General features: G+C 40.5%; 1 pseudogene; it reads right to left on the bottom strand.

Moving 5' to 3' along the window:
- Positions 1–1,027: 1,027 nt before the first annotated feature.
- On the bottom strand, positions 1,028–1,252 carry LOC148772984 (cytochrome c oxidase subunit 6C pseudogene; annotated as a pseudogene).
- Between the last annotated feature and the right edge of the window lie 8,658 nt (positions 1,253–9,910).

Raw genomic sequence — 9,910 nt, 5'->3', positions numbered from 1 at the left:
TGTTTCATGAATGAGTGGATGGATGAATAGACAATCTTAACTAGAGAGCCCTTGAGGCTGACCTTAAGTCCACAGGATTCTCATCAGACCTAAAGAGAATCTGCATTTTGGGGTCTCTGCTGCTAAGTCACTCCAGTCATGTCTGACCCTGTGCGACCCCATAGGCGGCAGCCCACCAGGCTTCCCCATGTGAAAAACCAGGTGATAGCATCGTGACCCTCTTAGGTCCTTCACATTCCTGATGCCTTGACGTCCAGGTCTTCCTGACAGCAAAACTTCTGCTAAGTCTGGAAATGGATTCTTTTCAAAATCTCCCCCTAGAATGCTCATTCTAGACTGAGGCTCATTCCCCACAGCCTTGCCTTCTCAGCTCCTGTCAGACAGTCTCTAAATGCAGTGAATTCTGAGGCCACTGCTGCCTTAGTTTACCCATTTCTCTTACTTCCCTCAGTTTCCCAAGTGAATCCTCCAAGAAAAGCATTCTTGGAGACTTCAAATCAGGACTTTTTCAGAAGCACATAATAACTCAATACAGTTAGAGAAGAGTTCCTGAAAGCATGTAAACAGAAATCCACAGACTGTCTCATACACCAGTAGCGAACACTCTCCACCTGGAGTGTTGGGATCTCCATTTAACATTGTAAGAAGCAACCCCCAAAACCCAATATAACCTCACCTGTAGGTGGATTACACAAAACAAAGTTGAGACGAATTGGAAGAAAGAACATTATAGGAGGAAAACCTTTACAATGATGTTGCTATAATTTTTTGACAACAACATAGACGCTCTTTGAGTCAAGGATATCTACATCTCAGTCCTCTACCTCCTTTCCCCCAAGGTATTCTCTTGGCTGTCAATTATTGGGAAAGAAGGTTGTTCTTTATTTTTTCCCACAGTATTTGTTAATTGTTTATTTATTGAGAGACAATTTCTCACCCCAGATAGTCATAGTTTCATAGTTCAGGAACACAGGAAAGTAACAAACTTCCATGGAACTCAACCCAAAGAAATTCTCTGTATTCCAAATCACTTTGCACTCTGAAAGATACCAGCCTTCCTCATCTCCTCAAAATCTTTCATGGAATCACAATTTCTGTAGAAATCTGCATATGCCTTCTTTCTTTGTTCAGCCACAGCAAACTTATAGAAAGTGGCAAACCCCAGGGAGACCATGAATGCTCCAACAATATGAAATTGCAGACGTTTGGCCAGGAGGCCACGCATCTGAGGTTTTGCCAAAGCAGTGGACATGGTAGTTTTTCTTCTCGACGGCACAAAGCCGACAGCAACCAAGCGCCAACGGCGCCCCTCACGCCTGGGGCCGAAGGTTGTTCTTTAAAAGAGCTTTAAGTGGTGTTAGAAATCACTGGAAGCTCACCTAAAAGTTCTTGGGGAAAAAAAGAAAAGAACTCTTCATCTTCTGCTTGGGTTGCATAAAATGCAAGGTTCTCTCCTGTTTGTGTGAAAGCTGGAAGCAAAGATTGAGTACAGTTCACTAGGTTAAGTGAGTAGTGTTTCTGACCTAAGAATTCAGGGCCATCTCTGACTTTTTTATGAGACAAAAATTCAGCACAATCTGTGAGTGCACCTCTCTCTAGAGTATCAGTGTGTCACTGGAATGTCTCATGCAACCCTGTTCCCATTGAGGAGCACCTTGCATTTTAAAACATCTGCTTTATTTTAAAAAAAAATCATTCATTCAAAACATTATCCAAGTAATCACCCTCCTGATGAACTATGGATGGAGGTTCGTGACATTGTACAGGAGACAGGGATCAAGACCATCCCCATGGAAAAGAAATGCAGAAAAGCAAAATGGCTGTCAGAGAAGGCCTTACAAATAGCTGTGAAAAGAAGAGAAGCAAAAGCAAAGGAGAAAAGGAAAGATATAAGCATCTGAATGCAGAGTTCCAAAGAATAACAAGGAGAGATAAGAAAGCCTTTCTCAGCGATCAATGCAAAGACATAGAGGAAAACAACAGAATAGGAAAGACAAGAGATCTCTTCAAGAAAATTAGAGATACCAAGGGAACATTTCATGCAAATATGGGCTTGATAAAGGACAGAAATGGTATGGACCTAACAGAAGCAGAAGATATTAAGAAGAGGTGGCAAGAATACACAGAAGAACTGTACAAAAAAGATCTTCATGACCAAGAGAATCATGATGGTGTGATCACTCACCTAGAGCCAGACACCTTGGAATGTGAAGTCAAGTGGGCCTTAGAAAGCGTCACTACGAACAAAGTTAGTGGAGGTGATGGAATTCCAGCTGAGCTATTTCAAATCCTGAAAGATGATGCTGTGAAAGTGCTGCACTCAGTATGCCAGCAAATTTGGAAAACTCAGCAGTGGCCACAGGACTGGAAAAGGTCAGTCTTCATCCCAATACCAAAGAAAGGCTATGTCAAAGAATGCTCAAACTACTGCACAATTGCACTCATCTCACACGCTAGTAAAGTCATGCTCAAAATTCTCCAAGCCAGGCTTCAGCAATACGTGAACCATGAACTTCCAGATGTTCAAGCAGGTTTTAGAAAAGGCAGAGGCACCAGAGATCAAATTGCCAACATCCGCTGGATCATCAAAAAAGCAAGAGAGTTCCAGAAAAACATCTATTTCTGCTTTATTGACTACACCAAAGCCTTTGACTGTGTGGATCACAATAAACTGTGGAAAATTCTGAAAGTGATGGGAATACCATACCACTTGACCTGCCTCTTGAGAAACCTGTATGCAGGTCAGAAAGCAACAGTTAGAACTGGACATGGAACAATGGACTGGTTCCAAATAGGAAAAGGAGTACGTCAAGGTTGTATATTGTCACCCTGCTCATTCAACTTACATGCAGAGTACATCATGAGGAACGCTGGGCTGGAAGAAGCACAAGCTGGAATCAAGATTGCTGGGAGAAATATCAATAACCATAGATGACACCGCCCTTATGGCAGAAAGCAAAGAGGAACTAAAAAGCCTCTTGATTAAAGTGAAAGAGGAGAGTGAAAAGGTTGGCTTGAAGCTCAACATTCAGAAAACTAAGATCATGGCATCTGGTCCCATCACTTCATGGGAAATAGATGGGGAAACAGTGGAAACAGTGTCAGACTTTATTTTGGGGGGCTCCAAAATCACTGCAGATGCTGATTGCAGCCATGAAATTAAAAGACACTTACTCCTTGGAAGGAAAGTTATGACCAACCTAGATAGCATATTAAAAGCAGAGACATTACTTTGCCAACAAAGGTCCATCTAGTCAAGGCTATGGTTTTTCCAGTGGTCATGTATGGATATGAGAATTGGACTGTGAAGAAAACTGATCACCAAAGAATTGATGCTTTTGAACTGTGGTGTTGGAGAAGACTCTTGAGAGTTCCTTGGACTGCAAGGAGATCCAACCAGTCCATCCTAAAGGAGATCAGTCCTGGGTGTTCATTGGAAGGACTGGTGCTGAAGCTGAAACGCCAATACTTTGGCCACCTCACGCGAAGAGTTGACTCAATGGAAAAGAGTCTGAGGTTGGAAGGGATTGGGGGCAGGAGAAGGGGATGACAGAGGACGAGATGGTTGGATGGCATCACCGACTCGATGGACATGAGTTTGAGTGAACTCCGGGAGTTGGTGATGGACAGGGAGGCCTGGCGTGCTGCGATTCATGGGGTTGCAAAGAGTCGGACATGACTGAGTGATTGAACTGTTGTTTCAGTCCAAATTTCTATCCATCGGGGGAACGGTATTATCCCCATTGTCAGTGTACCACCATTGATTGGTACCACACTGACAGGGTTTGCAGTTAATTTTGCATCATCACCATAAGTGTGCTATTTGCCACTACTGATGCTCACAGTACTACTTTCTTCTTGTGATCAACATCTTTGAGAGGCCTGACAGATGCAGATCTAAATGATGCAGATTCTCTCAAGGATACTCACTGGACTAAGCCTTTCCCTCTTGCCCATGCAGCAAGCTTCTCCTTTTACGAGACATCAAAGATTGCCTTCAGGCCTCTGGACAGATCATTCAGGAAGTGTTGGGAAGCTCGTCTTCTGTACTTGAATACAGATCTCGCAAGTGTTTACTACCTAGCTGCAAGCACTCACTTGGTTGTCTGGCTTGCCCACTGGACTTCCTGGGGAATAATTTGACTTCTTCTCCTTTGAATCCCCATAGCTAGCCCTTTAGGGCAGGCAGAGAAAGCCCTTACACCAGGTAAAAAAGGCTGGCCTGACCCTTCCTCTGTGATGAGTGGGTCCCCATTTCTTGCCTGGTCCCAGAGTCAGCCATGCTGGCTGGCAGCTCCAGACTAGAGCAGAGGGGAGCTGCAGAATGAAATAAATTACATACCTCTGCTGAGAGAGATGACGTGCATTTCATTGTCACCTCAAATGTTCTGTTGATAAGAGCTGGGCATTATAAACCATCCAGGTCCACCATGGCTGCTAATGTGCAAAAGTTGCCCACAGATATAGTCATATTTTCCTAGGAATACAATGGACACCCCAATGTGACCTTCAGAGTCATGGAGAACACAGAGGATATGATGCATTTATTAAACTAACATCTAGACAGATGTTCATTCATTAATTCCTTTATTCATTCAACAAGTATTTACTAAGCAGACTGGACTAGAGTCATGACAAGTACTGAAGATACCAGAGTAAGCAAGAGGAACCAAGTCTCTACCATCATGTGCTCACATTCACAAAGGCGGCACCTATGCCAAAATTTACACCTGTCTCATACAACCAGGACACTTTACGACAGGGGATACCAGAGTCTAGCTACTGAAGCATACTTGTTTTGAAAATTCTCTTGTCACACTATTAAACATTCTAATAACTTTTATTTTAAACTTTGATTCCATATTAATAATTAAACAATATGTCAAGATGATGAAACCCAAATCATAGAGTGGAACAGAATAGTTTTAAAAGCAACTTCTTTGGGTCCAGACACTTTGCAAACATCATTTAACTCACTCCTTACAACAATCCCAGAAGATGATACTGAATATGATATCTGCATTGCACAGAATAAGAAAAAGTGACTCAGAGGGAGTGAGGCTGCTCTCCACACGTCATAGGAAGCTAAGATCTAAGATTCACACTCAAGTCCATCTGGTGCCGTCTTTGCTTTTTTCCACAACACCTTTTAATAAATGACTTTCAAATAATCCATTTTAATGCTTCCTTTTATCAAAAAACACCAGTAAGTGCTTCTAATGTGTATCTAATTTGCTTCAATTTCCTATTTAGTTACACCAGTTTCATGAACTACACCTTATAATCGCCTCCTAGCTCTACAATCAATGAGAGTATTAAATGGATTGAGCATCTGCCCTCAGCATTATTATTCTAGATAGGAAAATGATTACCAATGCCTATGAGTTCACCTTTCAACATTCATTTAATCAAGATGAGTAATTACCCTAGCGGGCAGTAATTAGGTAATTAGTAAAACTAGTTAATACAAATAGCATATTAATATAACCAAATAAATGCTAGTATAATTTTTATAATTATTATGGCCTATAGGTCTACTTGATTTTTTTTAAGTAAAAGACACATAATTTCTGGGCTATGTATTGCACAATTTCAACTTGCATGTGGGAATGCCTTTTGACATCTGTGACCCTGCAGAGTAAAAAGGAGATTGAGACAATTATCTCGGGTACTGAAGCAAAAGCCTGCTTGTACTAAAATTATCTGCCTAGTCTTCGCCTGATTTTTCTCTAAATGGTTACTCCATTTTTTAAAAAGAGCCACCTTATAGCATTGTACCTAAATATACTTCTCTGCTTAGAAAATGAAAACATTCTAAGAATAATTTAATCAAGATAGACAAACAGTTTGGCATATATACAGCGTATTCTGATTCTGTAATGCAATCCTTGGTTTGACATTTATCCTCCCCAAAAGAAAAGCTTTCTCTTTATCAGCAGCACCCTGTGGATTTCCTAACCACTCCCCCACACACACATACACCGAAAAACATAAAGCAACTCTAATGAATGAACACGTTCCTGAAAAAAAGTATCTCTTGATATCGTGGTATATACATAACATCAATCTGTCTGTATTTTCAGAGGTAGATATTATTAAGCATTATTAAGTTATCATTAACCATATCTTATCATAATCTGGGGCTTCCTAGATGACTCAGTAGTAAAGAATCTGCCTGTAATGCAGAAGACACAGGAAACCTGGGTTCGATCCCTGGGTCACGAAGATACCCTGGAGAAGGAAATGGCAACCCACTCCAGTATTCTTGCCTGGAGAACGCCATGGACAGAGAAGCCTGGCAGGCTACAGTCCCTGGGATTGCAAGAGAGTCGGACACGACTTAGTGACAAAACAATAACAATGTTGATTTCACTCAAAATGGTTATCAATTGTAAGATAGTCTGGTGATAGACACTGATCCATATCCAGGATATGTGACAAAGTATAAACATCATGTAGGAAAAATTTTCATCTCCCCTAAGCACAACCACCAACTGGTTTATATACATTTATAAAGCCTCTAATGCCCAAAATATTAGAATACTAGCAGCACAAAGTAATTGGCAAACCCTCTAATTGGGGTCTAGTTTACAGTTCTTTTGTTTGAGCTAACCTCTTATGACTGAATTACGTTTCATTACTGTTGATCAATGTAAGATAACAGCCTAATGCCCAGGCCTTTCTTTTATGGCAGAAACTCAGGCTCAGACAGTATTTTTACATGCTGATATTCATAATGAGGTCATACACATGAAAACTAATTCATTAATTTCCTTGATAGGTGTTATTCCTTCCTATTGTCCTAGGAAGGATTCATCTTTAGCCACAAGGGTTCATCTTTAGTCACAATTATATATATGACAATATACCTCAATTGAATTAAAAACTCTTTTACTTTTTTACAAATCCTAATACAATTACATCTGATGGTTCAGTTGTGATTTTTCTAAAAGCAACTGATGTCTTCTCTGCAATCCAATCTCATCAGTTAACTTTCCCTCCAATCTCACTAATATATAAATGAACGTAGAATTCTGCATGGCTTCCCAAGCCCTTGCAGTTCCATTTTCACACGGTATCTCTGTTTCCAAGAAGTGATCATTGCTGGAACTCTAAGCTTTTCGTTTGAATTTCCAATCTGTAAACTGTGAAGAAGGCTTGTGGGTATGAAACAAGAGAAGAAAAATTACAAATTGGAGCTACACAGAAAATAAATACAAGATTTTAGTGGAATCTAATTGTTTTCCACATATCATAGTTAAGAGCTATTATCCTGCCTTCTAAATTTATGTCATCTGCACATTTATCTATATTCCTATTTCTCTGTCATCTGTCTGTCTTCCTCCTGCCTGTTAGTGTCTATTTATTTGGCATGGCAAGTTGTGCTGTCTTTGTCTGCAGAGAAGAAAAGAAGTGGGAAAATGATGAAAAATCTTTGTGTAGCATGAATAGCAACAAGGTGAGGCTGATGCCTGATGTGCGGATGAATCCTATAAATGAAGTGGCCCTTGAATTAAATTAATTTAAAATCTGGCAAATATTACCCGGCATGTTTGTCAATGTGCTGTATAATTATTAATTTGTTCATTGAAGCAACTGTATAAATAAATAGAAAGCAGAATGCCATGATTAAGCAAGCATTGAAAATCCAGGGTCAAGGAGCCCCACAATATGGGGATCTCAATAGCTTTCCTGGGTCCTACTTTTACATATCCTTGCAAACCTGTACATCACTAACAGCAAATTAATTGGCCCACATTTAGATGCCAACAGGGCTTTTGTATTCTCGGTGCACATTTTTGTCTTCTTGGAGTGAGATGCTAGTAATGGGGGTTTTAATATTACCCCTAGGGGAGCACCAGAAAATCTTAACAATTTCCTTCACTAGAGTATTTTCATTAGCGCTAAATGCCGTGCAATTTACATCCAAAATCAGGTGTAGGGGTGAGCAGAACGTGACAAGACACGTTGCGGTGGTGCCTTTTTTGTTGTTGTTCCAATGTTCTTTATTTACTGCCACAGAGCCTCAGCGTGCATGTCAAAAAGGAAGTATTCTTTGATTTCTCTTTGCCCTTACTTTTAGGAGATGAAATCTCTATCTTATTCAAATACTCAAAGCACACATTTAAAATAGACCTCTTTCACAGAAGAAAAAAGCACACTTTAAAAAAATAACAATAATGCATCTAAAGTAGAATTAAACTAAATATCACCTGATAGCTGTGAGCAGGTATTCCAGTAGGGGCAAAAATCCTCTAAGAGAAGGGATTAGAAGTTAACTCAAAGACTAGGCTGCTAAGTTTATGTCTGTGCAGCTCAACTGCCTAATTCAAGCCTGAGTTAATGCAAAATTCCCCTAGTATTATGTTTATTGTAAATTTAGACTACAAGTAGATTTCATATTGAGGATGTGAAAGTATGTGAAAAAGTGAAAGTCACTCAGTCATGTCTGATTCTTTGCGACCCCATGGAGTACACAGTCCATGGAATTCTCCAGGCCAGAATATTGGTATGGGTAGCCTTTCCCTTCTCCAGGGGATCTTCCCAACCCAGGGATCAAACCCAGGTCTCCCTCATTGCAGGAGGATTCTTTACCAGCTGAGATATCAGGGAAGCTATTTGGATATCAACAAATACTCAAAGACCTCTCCTGGAGAGAATGGCAATTAGCATATGTTAAACCCCAGCTGGTAAAGAATTCACCTGCCAATGCAGGAGACATAAGAGACAAAGGCTCAATCCCTGGGTCAAGAAGATCCCCCGGATAAGAAAATGGCAATCCACTCCAGTATTCTTGCCCAGGAAACCCCATGGACAGAGGAGCCTGGCAAGCTACAGTCCATGGGATCGCAAAAGAGCTGGACATGAATGAGCACACACACACTCCTGGAAAGAATGGCAATTAGCAAATGTTAAATCTGGGCTCAGTTTATACCATTATTTTGCACACAAACCTCTTGTTAGAGTTAGATCTTCTGCTTTAGTTGGCTGTTTCTGTTACTGAATGCCTCAATAGAGCCTAAACCCTAAGGAGGAAAATAAAGCCAGATGAACAGTTGGAATACGGAGCTCTTTAAGGACCTTCTTAGTGCCAGGGAGGGTTCCAGGTGCTCTACACAAATATATCCCAGCTAAATTTCCCACTTGCCCAAGGATATTGGTGTGGTCTTCCCATTTTACAGGAGTTGAAACTGAAGCACATGTTCGTACACATTCAAGAGCTACTTATTACATAATAGGTCTCGTTGAGACAAGGCCTCAACTGCCACTGCATTAGAAAAGCAAAGGAAAGCCTCACTGATGGAAGTTAGCCAGCCTGTGAACTTCAGTTATGACAACCTCAGGAAGGTCTCTGGATGAAAGAAAGATTCAGCTAGTCTCCAAATTTGACTGAGTGTCAAATTTATGTCTCCCGGTTGTCAGTGTGACTTAGGCTGCTCTCTGGCCTGCTATTATGCTAACAGATTAATGAGGGTACATTAGCCTACAGTTTATAGCCTCAAGTTCCTAAAAATGGTCCCTAAAGAAGGCAAAGGCAAGATAATAGAGCAAGAGAAGGAGACTTTTCTAGTCCAGTGGTTCTCACTTTACTGCACCTCAGAATCAACTTCTGAAACTCCCAGGCCACCTCAGGCAAACCTGAATCAGAATCTCTAGGCTGGTACTCAGGCCTCAGTAAAGTCTTATTTAAATACCGAACATAAACATTAACCAGCATTAGCACCAGTTAACACAAAAGAGATACACAATTTATAATAAGACTTAACTATGTACAAATTCCTACATATGTTTAGGTACTGTGGTGTGAAAAAAAAAAAGAGAGAAGATTCCAGTTAGCTTTACTATTCTGTCATCTCTATGAACTTGGGTAAATTACAGAAACTTCTTATGCCTCACTTTCCTCTGGAAA

The sequence above is a fragment of the Moschus berezovskii genome, chromosome Y (genome assembly GCF_049115385.1).
Source record: "Moschus berezovskii isolate FMDL1 chromosome Y, NW_MosBer_1.0, whole genome shotgun sequence".
Lineage (NCBI taxonomy): Eukaryota > Metazoa > Chordata > Mammalia > Artiodactyla > Moschidae > Moschus > Moschus berezovskii.
Note: the sequence above shows the minus strand (reverse complement) of the source record. Positions and strands in the feature narration are given on the sequence as shown.